This window comes from Lynx rufus, unplaced genomic scaffold (assembly GCF_022079265.1).
Source record: "Lynx rufus isolate CCGP_SWC_20201006 ecotype Redwood Valley unplaced genomic scaffold, mLynRuf1.p SCAF_3, whole genome shotgun sequence".
NCBI lineage: Eukaryota > Metazoa > Chordata > Mammalia > Carnivora > Felidae > Lynx > Lynx rufus.
Window position 1 is genome coordinate 59,788,171 of NW_025814845.1, and position 21,016 is coordinate 59,809,186.

The window sequence follows — 21,016 nt, forward strand, 5'->3', positions numbered from 1 at the left end:
CCACCCACGTGCCCCCTTGGTATTATTTTGAAAATGGGATGGAGGTAGGGGAGAAGTGTGTGTAATAAGAGAGGCTTCCAAGGAGCAGACCAGAATGACAAAGATAGCAGGCGTGCTAGAGCCTTGCTAAAGCTTCCACAGCCAGGATGGCCACTCTCTCTACCACCATAGTGATCATCATCCTGGTAGCTGGGAATTGTTCTCAGTCCAAGGAGCTATCTCCTATTATCTTTGAGGGCAGTGCTGTCCAATAGAATTTGAGCCATATGTTTAAATAGTCTAGTAGTTACAAAATAACAACACAAAATTGGATGAAATTAAATTATTGGGATTTGACCTAGGTTCGAGTCTCAGCTGCTCTTACTTTCTAGTTATAACTGTGGTCCTCATTTAGAATCTTCTGGCCCAGGTACCAGCTCCCTACCTATTAATATAAGAAGCGTCCCCATAGGCTTGAGTATGAGTTCATGAACTACCCAGCCTTTCTTGAATTTTCTAGTTCTGTGGGAACTTGGTAACTGTTCTAAAAGGCACAGTGACTCTAAATGGACCTATTTTCAGTGACTTAGAGGTTCTTTGGCCCAGAAGAGGTAGCATTTATTTTAGGTTAGCTGAGATGTGATAGTTTTGGGTTACTATACCACCTGGGTTGAGGAAAAAATAGTAGCTCTTCAGAGTGAATGTTTTAGAGATGGCAGCAGGGATTGGATTAGCTGTGGTAGCTTCCAATAACCAAATAGGTACCGTGGTCAGAATATCAGCATTCATGGATGGGAGACCATTAGTCCTTACTGAGAAGAAGTCATGATCAACAGAAGTTAGTGGTAAGTATGGCAGGTGTGGGGAAATCATTGATAGAACTGGATTTTCTGAGTAGGAAATCTTGGTGAATGATGGTGTTGCGTACTATGAGAAAGCATAATGAAGGTGATCTGTATACAAAAACAGCTATTTTCCAAAAGTAAAATCACATGGAGACCGACCCCTGTAGGGTAAGAGGTTCTTTGTGTATAGTCCTTGATCAAATGAGACATAAACTTAAGACTCTCTTCCTTGGGGACCCCTCCCCAGCTTCTTTATGCCACTAGGTCCTCTTTGCTGGAGTAGTCGTCCGGGGTTGAAGGACTTTATTTCACTGCCAGCACAGCACCATTATGGGTATAACTGTGCAAAGTTGGGGTAAATGTTTGTTTGAGACACTGTATTTCATCTCCCTTGTATTTGGGAGACCACTTTAAGGAATTAGGGTGGAAAGTTCAAAATGTAGATGTTTTCCAATGCTTTTTAGTAATTTCCCTTATAATTGCATTAGCAATGGGAGTGTCTATATTTCCGCAACCTAGCCAGAATAAGTAGCATTCTCTAATTCTTGCCATTCTTCAATTAGAAATGAGAGCACAATTCTACTTACTTGAGAATTGTGTACATTTTTTGTGTGCTTCATAGGTACTTGTTAAAAACTGTGCCAGGCTTTTGACCCTTTACCTCTTAAGTGTGTTATTTGTAAGTTTTTTAATATTAGTGTTACAGACTTCAGTAGGTAACATGTTTTCTAACCAAACTTGCTTTTATGTCAATTTTGGTTGCATATCTTCTTGTGTCTTTTGGACTTATGTTCATCATGGGCATAAATTATTCACTGGAAAAATTTAGTCTGTAGCTATACTTTTCCCAAGCAAGCCAGTTCCTCTTTATAGAAGAAACTACCTTTCCTTACTTCTGGGGATTTTACATGTATACTTAAATTTCCATGAAGTAGAATCACACTAGATATAATTTTATGCATTACCACTTACATTTTGAAATGTGTCCTCACTAAAATGGAGGTGTTGGTAGAGCTGCATTCTTTTCTGGAGAATCTATATGGGAGACTGAATCTGCTTTCTTCATTTCTCTAGCTATTTTGGCTGCCTGTGTTCCTTGGCTCATGGCCTCCTTCAAAACAAGTGAGAGCTATTTTAGTCTTTTTATATCCCTGTACTCTGACAGTGACTCTTCTGTCTCTTGTCCATGTTTAAAGACTCTCATGATAATACCATCTAACCAAGATCATTCAGGATAATCTTGTTCTATGTCAGCTGATTAGCAACCTTAATTCCATCTGCAATATTAATTCCCCCTTGCAATGTAACCTAGTTCAGTTTCTGGGAATTAGGATGTAGACCTGTTTGGTGACCATGACTGTGCATACTATAGAAGGGAATAGGAAGCAATTACAACCTGGAAAAGGGCAGGTGTTTATGAGTGGAGTCACTGTATATGGTCCACTATATTGATGTAGCCCATGGGATATATGTTGGACACTCCCACCATAATGGAGATGAATTCTAAAGACAGTGGGTGCTCATTGGCTATAACAACAGGAGGGAAATATCTGAGTGCTAGCAGGTTGATTACTTTTGAAAAGGACAAGTTTTCCTCAAATCATCCTTTATTGTGACTCGTGAGCTTTTCTTGGGGTTTTCATATGCTGTTTTGCTCTTCTAATGCCTGGTTGCAGCTTGAGGTGCTGTTAGGTTTAGTACTTTCTACAATTTGTCCAATACAGAACAATAGGACTTAAGGACAGGTACTCAGATTCCTCCCTTTTCACATGACTGTATTTCTGTCCTTAGCATTGTGTACTTCAGCATTTATATCTTCATGGATTAAGTGGCTTCTCCATAGATCATATTTTTCTTAGCTTCAGTGTTCAAATTGCCATTTTTAAATTAATATAGTTGCAAGACTGGTCCCTTACATATTTAAGAAAAAAGCAGAAAGGAATGCTTTTCTTCTAAAAGTAGAAAAATGTAACAGTCTATTTCTCTATCTTAAAATGACCCTTAAGCCCCATGAATCCCATATGAATTAACATTTATTTTCAAGTTAAATCAGCCAATTCAGATTAATTCCTGATTATTTTGGGTTCTCCAAATAACTACCCTGAGACAAGGATTTGGGTAGAAGTAAATTACTGAGAGGGATTTCAGGGACCATAGGGAGGGAGTTAGGGAAAGCAGGTAAACCATCAAAAATAGATTAGTGAATAGGTGACTGTGGGCAAATTGGGCTAATTCTACTGAGGAACTTTGGTGGGAAGATTTTGAGAAGTGATTTAGGTAGACTCCCAAAAGACAGGCCACCAGTACTTCCCTTTCCTGGATGAGGCTTCTTCTGGGACACTCAGGACTCACATGTAAACATGATCCTGTGTAGGAGAACACAGGTAGGAATCAATTGGCCTATGGAGCTTCCTGTAGATGATCTCTGGGTGGCCTGAGCAAATAAGAGCTCAGTCTACCACTCACACATTTGGATCCACTTGTGCCCATATGGAGTTAACTTGTTTTGTTTTGGCTGGTCAACATCTTGATTGACAATTCTTTTAATGTTTACTTTGAGAGAGAGCACGCATGCATGTGAGTTGGGAAAGGGGAAGAGAAAGAGAAGGTATCCCAAGCAGACTCTGTGCTTGTCAGTGCTAGACCCCAAAGTGGGGCTTGATCCCAGGAACTGTGAGATCATGACCTGAGCTGAAATCAAGAGTTGGACGTTTAACCGAGATACTGAGGTGCCCCTGAAAACTGAATTTTTACAAATAAACTTATAACAACATGATCATTATGACAAGCTACTGTCCCATAGTTGCAACAAGCCCCTAGGTAGTAATTGATATTCATCTTTTGCCTTCAACTTTAACCTCTGCCAGTATTTCTGCTGATCTAGTTGCTGGCTCAGTAAGGGTACCCAGACCTATACCATTAAGGCTCAGGTCATGGATGCTTCAAAGTGTACTTGTCACTACTGTGTTTCTAAGAGGCATTCAACCCCACACGTATAGACCTAGGTTTCTCCTATGAAATAGGGACTATTTCCTTCATGATGCTAAAGGTCAGTGACACCTGCCATAACAGTAACTCTTTATTTGCCTGCTGGCCTATTGACAAGAGATTCTTTAGAGTGACCAGTTGTAACTTTAGGTCCCATGGAACCCATGATATATCTCCTGATGGAAGTATTCTACCAGGGACATCAGAACCACGAATTCTGCAGGGCCTAAAGTTGTAAGGACAGGAAGTACCCATCACCAAGTGGATCTTAGGGTGTAATGGTGTCAGGAACCATTCTACTTCTACCCTTTGGTTATGGATACAGTGTTGTAGATCTTGGGGACAAAATACTAACAATGGCTATTTAATCAACTTAGAATAAATTGATGGATTTTTTTGATACTGGATGTATTTAAGGGTTGATTTGAAACCAGCTGAGACATCACTAATGAGCATGTGGCAAAAGCTTTAGGATCAAGGATAATATTCAGCTTAGCATGGGAGAGCTCACATGGTTGAACTTGGATGGCCCCAGTCATACTTGAGGTTGAGCTCTCAGAAAGGTAATTACCAGCTAATCAGGGGCTCATCTTGTCCACACTGTCTGGTCAGAAGGTCACTGATTCTAAGGACTTTTTACCTCCTTCAGGAAGTGGTTCTGCAGGAAATCACAAGAATAGGCATATTCATACTTTCCAGAGCTTAAGATATGTGAGTCCAGTAGGGTCAGTTTCTGATCTCTTTCCGTGGCATGCATAATGTACCCCCATGGATTCTGGGGGGAAGGTGCAGCAGATGAACTCAGCAACTTTGGGATTCCTTTGCTGCCTCAACTTTTTTTCTGCCAGATCAGAAAAAAATGGCTTATTCCTTCTAGGACCATATCCTTGTGGTCAAAATAGAAGCTTTGTAGTGGTGGTTAAAGGGTGCCTAAATGTGAAGTGACCAGGTGATTGGCAGCATCCTCTTGGGTGGATGGAACTACACTGGTATACATAGCACCCACCTGTCAGCACAGGCTTCTATCTGAAAGACAGCTGGGTTAGAGGCTGGCCAGAAGTTCAAAGTATATGTTAGGTTCAGTTCTCTAGAAGCAGACCCTAAGATGAGAATTTGTGAGTGATTAGGACTTACAACTAAGAAAAATTCCATAGGATAGTAAAGAAGTAAGACAGGCAAGAGAAGGCAGAACAAGGGCATGAGATGGAGAAGAGTTCAGTGAATGGCAAACATGGGTCAATATGGCAGATTACCTCTGGGGACAGTATAAGTGGTACTTCGGTTGTATCAGTGTGGAGCAAGAGAATGAAAGAATTATTTTCTTACCCCATATGTCATTTCCTGAAGCCTGCTAGTGGGGAGGGGACATAAATTTCAGGCCCTCTGAGCTCTATAGGTAGCCCCCCCCCCCCCCCCCCCCCCCGGTCAAGACATAAGTGCTGACTGTTAGCAGCTGAATCACAAGGAACTATTATGTCCAATATGGGAGAGGGATTTAAGGAGATATGGGCTGAACACTGATAGCCTCTGATACAGGGATTCCCTGAGGCCTGGAGCTAGAAGAAGAAAATGCCTACCCCAGTCTCTTCATTCTGAACATTGTTAAATCAAGAAGCATATCTGTAAAACTGGAAGTACCATGACTGTCATGAATTTAAAGTGAGACCAAATATGTAATGGGTTTTATTTGAGATCCTCACAAAAGACAGAGATTCACAGAAGTAATTAAGAGAGTATTCCAGAAGAAATAAGGCGTAGAGAGGTAGAATAGAGATTGATAGGTAAGCCAAGGAAGAGTGATCTCTGGCAAAATCTTGTGCACTGTATTCTCCATCCTCCAAAGGAGAGCATTAAACTGTAAGTTACATTGTGAGTTGGACTTTCAAAGTTGTGTATCTAACAATCATTAGTTAATAGCTGCCTTTATTTGATGGAAGTGAGGAGGTATAAGCCCTCAGGCACTTAGGAATCTTTTAGTATACCAGCAAAACAGGTACAATAATCCAAGGATGGTGCTCTGAAACAGATGCAGGAACTGGCCTTGGAAGTCACATGAGAACCAGAGCCGAGAGGACACAGAGAAATGGTAAAAAGGAACTTGAGGGGATGTGGGCATGCCTTCAGCATGGTTCATTAATGACTTATGGTTACAGGAGGAAAAGGACAAAGCATAGATTATATTACCTTTACTCCCTCATGTAATACCTTTCTAAATGTCTATCCTAGGGGGGCGCCTGGGTGGCGCAGTCGGTTAAGCGTCCGACTTCAGCTAGGTCACGATCTCGCGGTCTGTGAGTTCGAGCCCCGCGTCAGGCTCTGGGCTGATGGCTCAGAGCCTGGAGCCTGTTTCCGATTCTGTGTCTCCTTCTCTCTCTGCCCCTCCCCCGTTCATGCTCTGTCTCTCTCTGTCCCAAAAATAAATAAACGTTAAAAAAAATTAAAAAAAAAAAAAAATAAATGTCTATCCTAGGAATGCGACCCCTCATTTTTTTTCTTCAGACTTGCCTTTGAGCTTGATCATAAGAAGAAAATTCTTTCAAGGTAGACTTGTGAAGTCCTTTGCTCTGTTTCTCCAAGATCTAATTTTCAGTATCTTCTGGAATGCTCCAAAATTTCCACTAGGAGCATGCTGAGAAGTTTTTAGAAGGAATACCATAGTCGGATGAGCCACTGTCAGGGAGCCACCTGGAGGCTGAGCTAGGTCACTATGGAGGAGAGGTACACAATGAATTAATATAAAAACACTTCTTGCTGTACCCTGTATATCTTAGCACTGCTTCCTGCAGGGACACTAGTCTTAATATTGGCAATCATCAGTCATTTTGGTTGTACAAACTTGTTCCCCACTGGATTCCAAAGGAAGGGCTTGTAGGAGCAATATTCTGAGACTTGTTAACAGTATCTTATAGACTCGTGCAAATCAGTTCTGTTTTTTATGAATCTTTGGGTCGTATTTTCTAGATAGTAAAGCTTCTACACTGTCTTCTGGCTTAGTATTTCTGCTGAAATTATGAGTGAATTTGTCTTATTGCTGACATGCCCAGAGGATTTTGTTCTTTTACTTTGAAGTTCAATGCGCCCATGCACTGGCCATTATGAGTAGATTTTTCTCAGGTATTCTTGGGTCCAAATGAGGAATCCGTGTCATCTTGATTCTGTCCAAGTGTGGGAACCATACCATGCAGAGGATTGATAAAAGAAACAATGTGAATATAATATAAAACTTAATGGTTTTTTTTCTTCTGTCACTTTACCTTTTGTTATATCTTGTAATTTTGTCATGAACGCCAGACATGATCTACTAGGTAAAGGGAACTGCTGTAAATAGGCTTTTGATAATGTGGGAAGGTGTAGGAGAAGTATACCATGATCATATGACTAAGTCTCAGGCTTTTTTTGTGTGTGTGTGTGGTCTTATGCCTTGGAACTATACATTTCACAAATGTTTTATCAGTTGTTTTTCTGTCCTTTTAGTTGGGAGACATGGTTAAGTGAGCGGGAGTTGGCATTTCTCTTCCAGGCCAGTTAGGCTCTGATAATATTCCAGCTGGTTAGGTTCAGGATTATTAAGAAAAACAAGGGCACTCTGGGGCACCTGTGTACCTCAGTTAAGCTTCTGACTTCAGGTCATGATCTCATTGCTTGTGAGTTAGAGCCCTGCATCAGGCTCTGTTACTGACCATTTAGAGCCTGGAACCTGCTTCAGATTCTGTCTCCATCTCTCTGCCCCTCCCCTGCTCACACTCTGTGTGTGTGTGTGTGTGTGTGTGTGTGTGTGTGTGTGTGTGTGTGTGTGAAATATAAAATAAAACATAAAAAAATAAACGAGTGTTCTGGCAAATTTCAAATGGTTCTTCTCTCCTACTGCCAGAACAAGATGGGATTTTTTTTCTGATTCTTTTTTTTTTTTTTTTAATGTTTAGTTCTGAGGGAGAGAGAGCACAAATCGGGGAGGGGCAGAGAGAGAGAGGGAGATGCAGAATGTGAAGGAGGCTCCAGGCTCCGAGCTGTCAGCACAGAGCCCAATGTGGGGCTCAAACTCATGTACCATGAGATCGTGACCTGATCTCAAGTTGGATGCTTAACCTACGAAGCCACCCAGGTGTCCTTTTTCTCAGATTCTTATTGTGGAAATTCAGTTGAGCTCCTGGAAGTAAATGTCATGATGTGTGGGTTCCCTATGACTGATTCCCTCTGAAGTTTTTAAATTTCAGGCTTCTCTGCACTCAGCTTCCAGGAATTGTCAAGTAGTGTTTTCCTTTTCCTCCCCTCTGTTGGTTCCCATGTGGTTGTCCCTTGAGTCTGCACTGTAAGCTGGGTCCCCTTATATCCACCTGTCTCTCAAATCCAGGGGGAGCAGTTTGCCCATGTCACTTGTATAAAGACCAAGCAGTGCTTTGAAAACAGTATGTTATGAATAATGCAAGTCTAGAAAATTTAGGAAGCTACCACCACTTCTGGAACTTCTGTTTAGAAATGGCTAAACTTAAAGCAAGGATTGGCTGAGTGATGTCCTAGTTAATAACATCAGCCCTTATGCTAGCATTGGTAATATAGAGTCACCCAGGTACCCACCAGCCTGGATCCAATGAGCCTGTAATTCAAAGGAACAGATCTGAGTCATGGCATCATTGGTCAGTCTGGGTTTATCTAGCTCTATATAAATTTCACATGCTTGATTTTCAGCTTCTTGAAGCAGAATGATGGGTGTGGGGTCAAAGGTAGACAGGTATATTTGGGATAGTGATGATTTCATCTGGGTCAATAATAGAATGAAATGGCATATGGTAGAACATAAGACAAGAACAGAAGAATTCAAAACAATTTTCCCCAAGCAAATATGAGATGGAAACTTCTATAGTTCCCATGCCTTCTAACATTTATGCTTGACTAAATTTTGGAAAGGAGTATCCATATATCTTGGGAATCCCATCAATGTGGTATAAAGTTAATATCCATAGTGTTGAGGTAATTCAGGATCTGTACCTAGCTACTCTTCTGCCTTTCGAATAAGGTAGCTTTGGGGTATCTATAGATACATACAAGCTTACTTTTTCATTTGGATGGATTAGGATGCTTAAGTTTTTATCTGAGACCCAAAAGTTTTACACTATTATTCTCTATCCTCTGAGATGCAGATGCCTAGATGGGGTTCATCTTCAAGATTTTTTTTTGTGGTGGGAGAAAGCTCTGTGAAGGAAATCTAGAGGGAACTAGAAGATTCTTGGGGGAGTGATCAACTGTAATGCAAGTCTGACTGGCTACAAGAAAGAGGAATAAATATTGGGTAGGGAGTGCCTTAGACTGTGGTGCAATACTAAGTGACTTAGCAAGGTCAAAGGCAAGTAATAGACCAGAAATCACCCTTCGGAAGAGTCCAAGTCTCCCAAGAATGGGACTTCCTCAATATTCCTTTTGCATTCAGTCACTGGTTGGAATCTATCTATGCAGGGGGTGGGATTTTAATGGGCGCCAGACTGCCCTTTGTGCTGACACATCTCCTCTATCTGGGTCTTCAGAGAAACTCTATGGTTTCCAAAGGCCTCTATTCCAGAGGAAAAAAGTCAGAGGCTATAAGTGAAGTGAGGTACAGCTCCCCTTGCTGGAGTTTATCTTGGGTCACAATTGATACACTTCTTGTCCTTTCTCCACTCTTGACTCTGAATTCTCTTCATCCTTGGCTATCACCTCACCTGAAGTTTGAGTTACCTGGTGGTGTGACCCAAACCATCATCTTAAGGAGTCTGAACCTAATATACCCTTCTCATGCTTGGGCTTCTGGATGTATCTGAGGTAAATGGAACAAGGAAGGAAGTATGAAGAGATAGTTAAATGGGTTTCATACACATTTTTACTTGCTCCCACCATGTTAAAGTAGCCAAACCTCCTCTTGCTGACCAAAGTCCATTATCCCTGCAACTATGATGACTCACAGAATGACTCAATATGTCATTTGGAATGATGAAATGTGGGATCATCCTAGGTTTTACCTCCTGATTCTTGGATCTAATCTTACTAGGGATACAATACCACATAGGTGTCTCTTTAATGTAAAGACTGCATTATGAAGGGAGGCATCCTAAACTTAGAGCATGGCAACTCTGAGTTAGTGCTTCTGTTATGCTATCTGAAGGCTCTTTAAACTTGCTGCTGAAAGAAAGGCTAGTTGCTTTTGCATGGTGTTGCATGTTTTGGTATAGATCAGTGGACCTCATGATCAGGGGCTCACTCTGCACCTTTTCTGTAAGTGTTCTATTGGTTAGGTGCTTTGATTAGGATTCCATTCCTGTGGATGGAACATGGCAGAAGCCCCCAGAGTAGTGGTACAATTTGAGTCTCTGCAAGCAGGAAGGATAAACCTATACCAAGATTAGTTATCTGTTCCTGGGAGATTGAATTTCTGGCTCTTCTAAAATGGAAAGGGTTTTATATAGTCAATATAATTGCTACCAAGTGGCCTCCTTTACAAGTAGTGCTAAAGTAGATATTCATTACTCCTCTTTAACAGTTGGGGCATTCAGAGGCAACAGCAGATTGCCTCTGGAATATGGCATTCCATGTAGTTGGGCACCTATGTAGGCTCCATGCCCACTGCAAATCATTTGCTTATTGGCTGATGAGTTCTGGCTGCTGTCATCTGTCAGAGACATTTTGTCTGTTTGACCATTCCATGCTTCTTCTGTGATGGATGTTTTGTAGTAGGTGTAATAGAAGATATGAAAATAGGGCATATGGATACACAAGATTTGTCTTTCTTAGATCTCATTGTCCAATTTTCCAGTCCTTTTCTATCCAGACCCTGACTAGATGGCCAGGCTAGTGTCCTCCATCCAGGAATCAGTATATATTCTTTTTCTTTACACTTTAACTTGGTTTGCAATGCAACAGCTGGAGCTGTCAGTCAGTCCCTAAGTAGGAAGTTCCAAAGGCATATTTCAAGCATATGTGATATGCTCACAATCATAGAGCATAGCTGAGATGCTCTGGTATTGAAATTAGTGTTTAGCCACCATTTGTAACATAATTATGTCTCTTCCCTATTGTCAAACAACTGTTAGTAATGCTGATGGTTTTCTTATACCTGAAGAATTTACACATGTGATTTAAGAACATCACTGCCTTTGGTACCTGGGCCATGATGAGAAGGGTTGCGAGATCTTTTGATTACTGGATATTGAGGAAGTTACTGAAATAAAGTCATTACTCTCGTTTACTGGAAAAAGTTGCAAGATACGAGTTGCCCCTGGAGTACTGCAGGACTTGATCAGTACTAGTTAGGGTTTATGGCAGATCCCATGTCCCATGCAGATTAGGGAATGAGGACTGAGTGGCATCTGTCAGTTTTGGGCAGGGTAGGTGGTGATGATTTCTTGTCCAGTTGGTACACCCTGACATCTAGCCTGGTTAATTTGTGAACAAGTGTGAGAGAGTCACCTGCCATTGTTCTTGTCTTTCAAAATAGGATGGAAATCAGTAGTGACAAATGTCAGAGGTCTAATGTTATTTTCTAGGACTTTCTGTAAGTTAACTGTGAAGGCTTATCTTCCACATTTCCTAACATGTGAGAATTCCAAGGCTAAGAAAAACTGAGAGATCAGTGAAAACTTAGTGGACATAAAATGTACCTGCCTTTCTAGCCTCATGAGTCAGTGTGCCAAACCATATCCAGAGTTGGTAACTCTGTGCTTTGGAAATCTTAGATCAGAGAGGCAGGCCTATGATACTGAGTAATGGAGGAACCTGGGCCCATTCAAGTGCACTTGGCACCTGGACATCCATAGGGGAGCTGCTATCAAGCCAGTTCTAAAGTTACAGATTACAGAGTGGCATATTATTAGTGTTACTGCTGTAGTAAAGCCATATTTTTAACTTAAAATTCAAACTAAGCAATTGTTGTATTGTGAGTCAGGCTCAAGACTTAGGCTTGGATACAGATCCTAAGGAGAAGATCCTAGGATCTTTGGTAGAAATGGTGCCTTTAATTTTTCAATTTGTCTTTGTGGGGAGGCATGGGGAAGCAAGAGTTTATCTACTCATGCAGCTTGATAAGGGTATGCTCTGTATTTATATGAAGTGTTGCTTAAGTCTCCTTTCTACCTGCTGTCACTCTGGAACCAACCTTACCTTTCCTGGCAGCAAGAATCAACCCTGGAATTCTATGTGAAGGCAAATATGCACTTAATACCTGGATAGTTCCTCTATCCAGGAACTCACTTGGCTTATTTGACTAGAAGAGTCAAAAAATAGGATAGGCCATTTAAACTGGTCTTCCTCTGAGTATAGTGCTTGTGAAGTCCAGAAATGATGAGCTTTGAGTCCATAAATCATTGTTATTAAGTTTTCTAAGATCTATGCCTTCTAAGATGTGGGAGTTCCTGAGGTCTTCTCCCATCTTAGCTGGAGTGCAAGCAGAATTCAGACAAGGCCCAAGGGTGAACTGTGGTAATGTACCAGGGCTGAATTCAGTGTTTTGGCCAGGAGATGGCAGCACGCAATCATACAGCGGAGTTCCATGTCCCGTGAGATCCTCTCAGGAAAGCTTGGAGCCATGACTTGGCTATTTCTGAGATGGTTTCTGTGTAGAAGGAGCCAGCAGTGATTAACTAGTTGGTCATAAGGGAGATCTCCATATATAGCCCTGGATGAAGTCAGTTTTTGGTATAGAGAATGAATGAAAAGGAAAAGGGATCTCTGCAGATGATGCAAAACAAAAGCTATTCAGAAAGAGAAAAGAGACCTAAATAGACTTAGAAAGCTAAGGCAAAGCAGATTGCCCCCGAGAAACAAGAGTTAGCTCTTACCATGTATCATTGACACACACTTAGATGAATAGATTGTGTCATAGTAGCAGAGGATATTACATTCACAAAAAGTACCTGTGCTTGAACAGCATGGTTCCTTTTCTACAAATATACTTGCACATTTTTCTCTTGTGCATAGAGAAAATGGGTCACCAGAAGCAGTAACTATGGCTAAGTGTGTCTTTTATGGGTTCATTTTTCAGAATGTTTTGTCACCTACATCTCTTCCCTGAACATAGGAGCTTTTCTAGGCCACTAGGGCTCATCTAATTTTCCTCCTCAGGTGGGAATAAGAGACAAAGCACTGTAAAGTAAACAACATGAACATGAGGTGTTGACCTTGTGTGTGTGTGTGGGGGGGGGGGGGGGCAGAAGCAGAGAAGACAGCAACTCCTCACCATTCACCTCTGCAGCCATGTGAGTTGGATTTGCTGGTGTGCACGCACAGGTTCTTTACTGCATTTTCAACTTGTATAGTGACTCCTAGGTCGATACGTTTTGCCAATCATAATAAAAAATTACATATGGTGAATTCAGATTGCCAGGAATATTTCTATTCAGTTTTGTTGAAAATTTTTTTTACAATTTTTAGATCTTCCAGAAAAGCTGTAGAATTATAAGATGGAATACTAGTTAAAGGACTCTGTATTAGTCAAGGTAGTTTTTATATTGTCCTGTATGATTTTTACTGGGACTATGATTTGTGACCACCTCTGGAAGTTACAGGTAGATCTCTTCAGATAATTTGGTTTGGTGTTGGACTAGGGGTAAAACCCAGTTCTCTCACTTGGTCTAGTGTATTTTATAGACACTGTTAAATTTACATGAGCAGAGAATGCATTCACATTTTTTCAAGTAGCCCTGGAAAATGTAGCAGTACAGCGTGTCCATTTCTGAGCACTTCAGTGGTGAGAACGTGGATATTTGGTAACTTACCTCCCTCTGCTAGTGGTACTGTGTTTGGATCCTCCCTGACATTACAGAACATATGAATCCAGTTCTTGAATTCTATCCAGACCATCAATGGCCCTTAGTGAGCTGTGGTCTCCCCTAACTTTCTTTCCATTTTCTCTTTAGACATTTGTGTGTTTAGGCTGGGTAGATGAGAAACACACAGAATCCCTAGGTGAGTTGCTAACATGAAGTTAATGCCAGAATATAACATGGGAATCTAGGGCTATAAATATCTGTTAGAACTGGCATGTAACTAGAAACCAGAGGAGTCGGGAAATCATAACCACATCCTAAGATACCAGGTCTGTGCCAGTCTCTTGAATTAGAGGTTAGAGTTGAATAATTTTGTAATGATCATAGGTATTCTGACAAGACAGAGTGGAATCCTGTTCCTCCTAGCCCCTGTTGCCTAGCGTTACAGGTTCAGTTTTTCAGAATTAAATATTGAGGTGCGAGTTTATTATGAAGAACCGTGTAAAAGGAATGGGAAAGGGAGCAGGACTGAGAAGCAGTTGCAGTTCAACTGCAGTGTAGACGCAACAGTGTTTGGCCATCCCCAGGAGCATTGACAAGTGTATGGCCCATCAGAGTTGCTCCATGGTGGCCTGAAGTGGCAGCCTTTGTATGAGCTCTGCAGTCAGTAATTGGATGTAGGTCCCTAGGGGAAGGGTGTGGCCTTGCAGCAGAAACATACTTTTTGGAAGTCACACCTGACAGTACTCCCAGCAGCTGGAGCAACAAACCCTTTCTTGTGGGAAGAATGGTGTCTTTCCAAGTCCTCCATATCCAGTGCCTTCATGAACTTGACTATCTCTTCTAGTGTCTTGCCTTATAGGTAGATAGGTAGGTAGATACACTCAGCATAGGTTTCCTCCTGAGGGCCATTGCCTTTCCTATAGAACCCCCTGCCAAGTGGAATCTGATCTTAATTATGAGATGCTTGGCAAGTGACACATAAACTAAGGAGATTAGAATTAGTTGTATTCTAAGGAGGATGTGAAAGTTTTTTGGAAGGCAACTATTCTTTCAACTTTCTTTCATCCTACTTAGAATCTAGTTTGTAGGAATTAACTCTTCAGAACATTTTAAAGCACGAATGCTAGGAATAGTCCGTGTGTGTCTCTTAAGTGTGACTTCTGTAACTTGTACAAAATAGGATAGTTCAACATGTTTTTCAAGTGCCAGGTCATTTGGACTCAGTGCGAAATTTGTTATCCCTGACTTGGTTCAAAGGTCTTAGGACCTTTGGGAGAAGGCAATCTGCAATGGTTACCCCCTGTATTTATCACTTTGAAGAGCCTTTGCGGTAAAGAAAAGTCAAGAATTTGTCCAAGTGCCTGGACAGGAGCTTTTTAGGCCACTGTCCAGTCCTCAGGTTGGAGTATCATCCAGGCCAGAGCAGCCTTCTGCTGATGTTTCTTATAGGCACAAGGGAAAGAGAAATCCAAAATGGCTCTACCTGTGAGGGGCCAGAGCATTGTTTGCCTCATGATAATTTAAGTCCTAAACTTTGAGCCTGAAGTTTCAGCAAAAGAGAAGAAAAAGACCCATAAAGACTCCTATTGTCTGTAATAATTGCCCTATTGTGAGCATGGGGCCTGACAGGAGCCATGTGGGCTGGGCCATAGGTACCAGTGATCTCTTATGGGAGGATCTCCTAGATAAAGCCAATGATTATCTATAGTAGCAGCCTCATGGACATGGAAATCTGCTCTTAATCCATAGTGACACTGTAAAGGGCTGGAAAGCTGTGGGTTAATGCAATGTAGAAAAACCAGTTCCTGGCCCATATCCTGAGTAGTGCCAGCCCATATTTTTATCCACACAGTTCCTTATGTTCAATTAACGTAACTCTCCCTAACTCTCCTTGTAGTCTACCCACAAGATAAAGCCTACTTAAGCCCAAATAGAATGGTTGCCTTAATATGCTTAGAAATCTTGGCATTGTCTTTTGAAAATGGGATTGTGGAGGAAGTAGAAATAATACAGAGTGCCTTTTAGGAGCAGAGCTCATGTCAGGGCCTTCTTAGAGCATCCACAGCCTGGAAGGCCATCCTTTTGTACCACTATAGATAGTAACCTCCTGATACTTGGGAATTGTTTTCAGCACAGGGAACTACCTCTTAATTGCCCGGAGGGCAACTCTGTCCAATAGAGATAATTTGAGCCACATGTTTTAAATAGTTTTGTAGGCACAATAAAAATAATCAGATGAAATTTAAAAATTATTAGTTGTATTTAGACTTCAAGTCTCAACTACTCCCACTTGCTAGTTGTAATTGTGATTTTCATTTAGAAACTTCTGGCCTGCAATTCCTTGTGTACTTCTAAGGGAACTGTCCCATAGGCATTCTGAAGATCAGCTGATAAACCGCCATGGCTTCCTAAAATGTTACAGCTTTTAGGGACCTTGGTAAATGTTCTAAAAGGCACAGCAAAATCTAAGCACACCTACTTTTCAGTGGATAGAGGGTTTTGGCCCAGAAGAGATAGCATTCATTGATATTGAGAGTTAATCATTGTACATTCTTAGGCCACTGAGTTGAGGACAGATAGTGACTGTCTAGAGAAACTGTGTTTTAGCAGCAGAGGCTGGGTCAGTGATATGCCCAAATTCGAGAAACCCCTGAGAACAAACCACCAGAGTCCAGAGCCAAAGCCAAGTGGCAAGGGTCGTTTATTGCAGGTTTGAACCCGGACCTCCACGCACTCTTTGCGGGTGACGCTAAGAGGCCCCGAGTGAGGTTTTTACAGCATTTTTATAGACAGGCACAAACAAGTTAAGGGGAAGTTAGGGGCTTTCCATGGTTACAGAGCTGTTATTGGTTGACACTTAAATTTGAACACTCAGCAGAACTTGATTGGTTCCCGCCTTTAGGTCAGACCACAACCGGGCATGCCTTGGCTAGTTCCAGGAACGGCGGAGGGGGGGTTTCTTTTGTTTCGTGGTTATGGGTACACCTGGTAATTTTTCTTTAGTCTCTCATTCCCCCCTTTCTTTGGTGCCTCAAGAGCCAATCTTGGGTCTTACGTGTCTGATTCAAATGTTTCGGTAACGATAGGTTGGTATTGGGTCCTAAGGACCATCAGTTGGACCGTGTTAACCCAGTCTTTTATAAAGGCAACTAGTTTATTAATAATATAAGGCCCAAAGGTGAGGAGGAGAAGGAGGAGTATAAGGGGCCCAGCTAGAGTAGAAAGTAGGGTGGCTAGCCATGAGGACTGATTGAACCAAGACTCAAACCAGCCTTGTTGTTGTTCTCGCTCACACCTCTGTTTGGCCAGGCCTTCTCTAACTTTAGCCATGGACTCTTGGACTACTCTGGTGTGGTCAGCATAAAAACAACATTCTTCTCTCAAGGCTGCACATAAACCTCCTTGTTGGAGGAAGACTAGATCTAGCCCCCTTCGGTTCTGTAGGACTACTTCAGAAAGGGAGGTCAGAGATTTTTCGAGGTGCGAGATTGAGTCCTTAAGTCTGGCTATATCCTCATCAATGGCTGCCCTTAGGCTGTTGAACCCCCGGTGCTGGATGGCTGGTGATGAGATCCCTGTTCCTGCCCCTATGGTACCGAGGCCAAATAAGGTGGCCAAGGTTATGGCCGTAAAGGGCTCCCATTTTGTTCTTATTGACTCTCTTGCTTCCGTCCCTTCTGTCCACAGATCATATACAACATTTTCTTGGTGGTAAATAACCTTTGGAAACACTAATACCATGATACAGTATTCTGTTGACGAATTAAAAACATTCCTACTAACACATGGGGTGAGCCCTGTCTTAGAACAAACCCACCAACCGTCAGGAGCTGGAATTATCCATTTAGATTCATTAATAGAGTATTTAGTCGGGGCACAGAGCTGGATATGGCTAGAGGGGACCTTTCCTATACAAGTCCCATTGCCAGTGACCGCTTGCAGTGTGAGGCCGGGGCTCTTTCGATTCCACCTGCAAGCTGCTGGCGACTCTTCTCCTGATTGTGAAAAAGGGGCAGCTAGACCTACGGCTTCGTAGAAGGGGGGTTTATATCATAACATAACCAGCAGGCCCTTGTCGCCTCAGGGTCCGAACGGTTTAAGGCCTCATACGCTGCTGTTAGCATTTCCATAGGGAGTCTATGCCTTCTGGGTTCTGATTTTCTTGGACAGCTTGTGCTTTTACTCCTGGGGTAAGGACAGGGGTCCTGCTGGAGGGAGTAGTGGAGATCTGCCTGGGGATAGGTTTGCCTCTTTTTTTTTCCTAATACCTAATTTGGCCCCACTGGTTGTACAAGAGGGGGGACTTTTAATTTTATTTGAATGGCAGTCCCAAAGAGGGGATATTGATATAAGTAGAGTCCCCAAGTGAGTCCTAAGACCCATCGCCTGTCCTTTTTCCCTTCCTCTGTAAATCTTATACGAATAAGGTTACAGTTTTCATCATACCTGGTGCGGGTACATGGTCGGACATAGAACATTTCAATAAATTAGGGTTTTACTTTCCACTTCCATTCCCCATCATTGGAGGTGACACAACTCCAGGCTGTGCAGTAGAGGGTTTCAATCCCTCCACATGTGCGCCTCATTGCCCCTGTCCTAAATCCCGGACATGCATAAAATCCATTTCTACCTATTGACACCCTCCTTTGCAGTTGCCTCCATTTACCTCCTTCCATTTCTTCTAATGGACTAACTTTTTCTTTTTTTAAATTTTTTTTTTCAACGTTTATTTATTTTTGGGACAGAGAGAGACAGAGCATGAACGGGGGAGGGGCAGAGAGATAGGGAGACACAGAATCGGAAACAGGCTCCAGGCTCTGAGCCATCAGCCCAGAGCCTGACGCGGGGCTCGAACTCCCGGACCACGAGATCGTGACCTGGCTGAAGTCGGACGCTTAACCGACTGCGCCACCCAGGCGCCCCAAGCCAGGGCTCGATACTCTGATCCCAAGGAGTGGGTTTCTGATGGAGCCTGTATTCATCTTCTAGTCTCACAGTGAGTACAGATATGGGTTGGTTGTGAGAGTCAGTCACTGTGGGTCTCCCCGTTGGAAATGAATTTGGGCCCCCATTTTGGTAAGCAAATCCCTCCCCAACAGGGGGCAGGGGCTGTCGGGAATGACCAGGAAGAAGTAGGTTACCTTCCCAGTTCCCAAGTCCACAGTCCTCTGAGTTGTCCAGGGGTACTTTTTTATTCCGGTGGCCCCTTGTACCCAGGACGATTTCTCAGATACTTTTCCATGGGGCTTGACCAGAACTGAGTGTTGTGCCCCGGTGTCAACTAGGAACTGGACCGGGGTCCCCTCCACTTATAATGTTACCCTAGGTTCGGGGAGGGGATCCGAACCCCGTTCTCCCTATTCAGTATCTTGAGTAAACAGTATGGGGGATGTTTTAGGCTGCCATTGTCCTTGGCTGGGGCGGGGTTGTTTCTCTTTGGGGCATTCTTGTGCCCAATGGCCTTTTTCTTTACAGTAGGTGCATTGATCCTTATCTAAGTGTCGTTTGGGAGGGCGTGCTGTTTGAGTGCCTTCTGGGGGGTGGCTGTTCTTTCTGGACTATTGCAGCCAGGACTTTAGTCATTTTCTCTGTGGCCTTGATCTGTCTCTCTTCTGGGGCGTCCCTGTTGTTGTAGACCCGCTGTGTTATGTGGAGTAAATCTTGGATCTGTTTACCTTCTAAATCCTCTAGCCTTTGGAGTTTTTTCTTAATGTCAGGAGCTGCTTGGTTCATGAAGGACATAATGACAGCCGCCTGGTTCTCAGGGACCTCTGGATCCATGGGGGTAAACTGCCTAAAGGCTTCCATTAGTCTCTCTAAGTAGGCAGCTGGACTCTCTGTCTTTCCCTGTATGACCGAATATACCTTAGCCAAATTGGTGGGCTTGCGAGCTGCAGCCCAGAGACCTGCCATCAGAGTTTGGCAATAAATGAGTAGCTTTCCCCTACCTTCTGCCGTGTTGTAGTCCCATTCATCCTGTGGAGGCCTGGTTATGGGGAAAGCCACATTAATGAGGTCAGGGTTAGATGTCGGTTGACCGTTGTCTCCGGGAACCAGGTTTCTTGCTTCTAATTGGATCCTCTCCCGTTCCTCTGTGGTGAACAGGATATGGAGGAGCTGCTGACAGTCGTCCCAGGTGGGCTGGTGGGTGAACATAACACTGTCTAAAAGAGCTATTAGGTCTTTAGGGTTATCAGAGAATCGAGCGTTCTGTTTTCCAGTTGTAAAGGTCACTGGTGGAAAAGGGCCAATACTGGAGTCGGGGGTTGCCCGTTTCATCTGGGGGTCCTATTTCCCGCCAGGGGTAGGGCTACAGTGGAGTCAGGGAGGCAAAGGTTTGGCTCACGCTGGGTGCGCCCACGGGTTCGGCTGACTGGCCCTTCGTGGTTGGTTTCATTTTCAATGGGGCCGGGCGCAGCTGGTCCCGGCGTTGCTGCCGCTTCCCGCCCTCCTGGTTCCCCTAGGGGGGCAATTAGTGGGGCGACCAGTGGGGCAGCCAGCGCTGGTGGGGCCTGGGGTACGAGGGGAGGGGGATTATAGGGTGGAGGGTCTAGGGATAGTAGGTCCTGACTATCAGGCAATATAGGACACAAGGGCGTGGATGGCATCTTTGGCTTTGGGGGGTCTGCAGGCCGCATGGCAAGGACCTTACACATTCCTGATGACAGGAAGGGGGCCAACCAAGGGGGTGGATTTTCTACCAAATCTTGCCATACTAGAATGTAGGGAATCTGATCCGGGTGCCCCTCGCGACCCGGTAGAAAAATCTTTGACTTCACCTTAGCGATTATAGGGAGGCAAAAAGTTCCTTCGGGTGGCCATCCAACACTGAAGATTGGCCATTCGGAGCGGCAGACAGTTAGTATTTTTCCCCTCCAGATGTCTAGACTCAAATTCTGTCCTCTGGTTCTAACATCCCTGAAGTTAGCAACAAGGAGAGAAAGAGGAGTGCTTTGAGATTGGCCCATCTGTATCCTGGAGGTGGAGAAAAGGATTAAAAGGAGAGATAGTAAAGTTAGGAGGATTCCCGGTTGCGCCAGGCCAGGTCACCTGTGAAAGAGAAGGGTGTCAACGCTTAAAGGTTATAGAATAAAGAACACAACACATAGATCGCTAGCGCGTTTCGGGTGTCCATAACCCGGACAGAAGAATTCCGATGGGCCCAAAAAGGTGCTCCAGACGGGTGCCAGTGGACGTCTCCTACTGGACCCAACTGACTGCCCTATAGCGCGTCCGCCAGGGCTCTGTCAGTCACTGATACAGGTCCTGCGTGGGAGAGAGCCAGAAACGAACAGACAGACAGAAACGGACAGAGCCGGCTCACTTACCGATCGGTCTCAGGGACGACCCGTTGACTTGGGGTCTGGTGGGCTTGGGGGTATCCCGGACGAGCCCCCTAATGATATGCCCAAATTCGAGAAACCCCTGAGAACAAACCACCAGAGTCCAGAGCCAAAGCCAAGTGGCAAGGGT

At 43.4% G+C, this 21,016-nt stretch overlaps 1 pseudogene; it reads right to left on the bottom strand.

Annotated features, from left to right (window-relative positions):
* LOC124521090 (keratinocyte-associated protein 2-like) overlaps nucleotides 1–18,004 on the bottom strand; it is a 92,249-nt pseudogene extending 74,245 nt beyond the window's left edge.
* Between the last annotated feature and the right edge of the window lie 3,012 nt (nucleotides 18,005–21,016).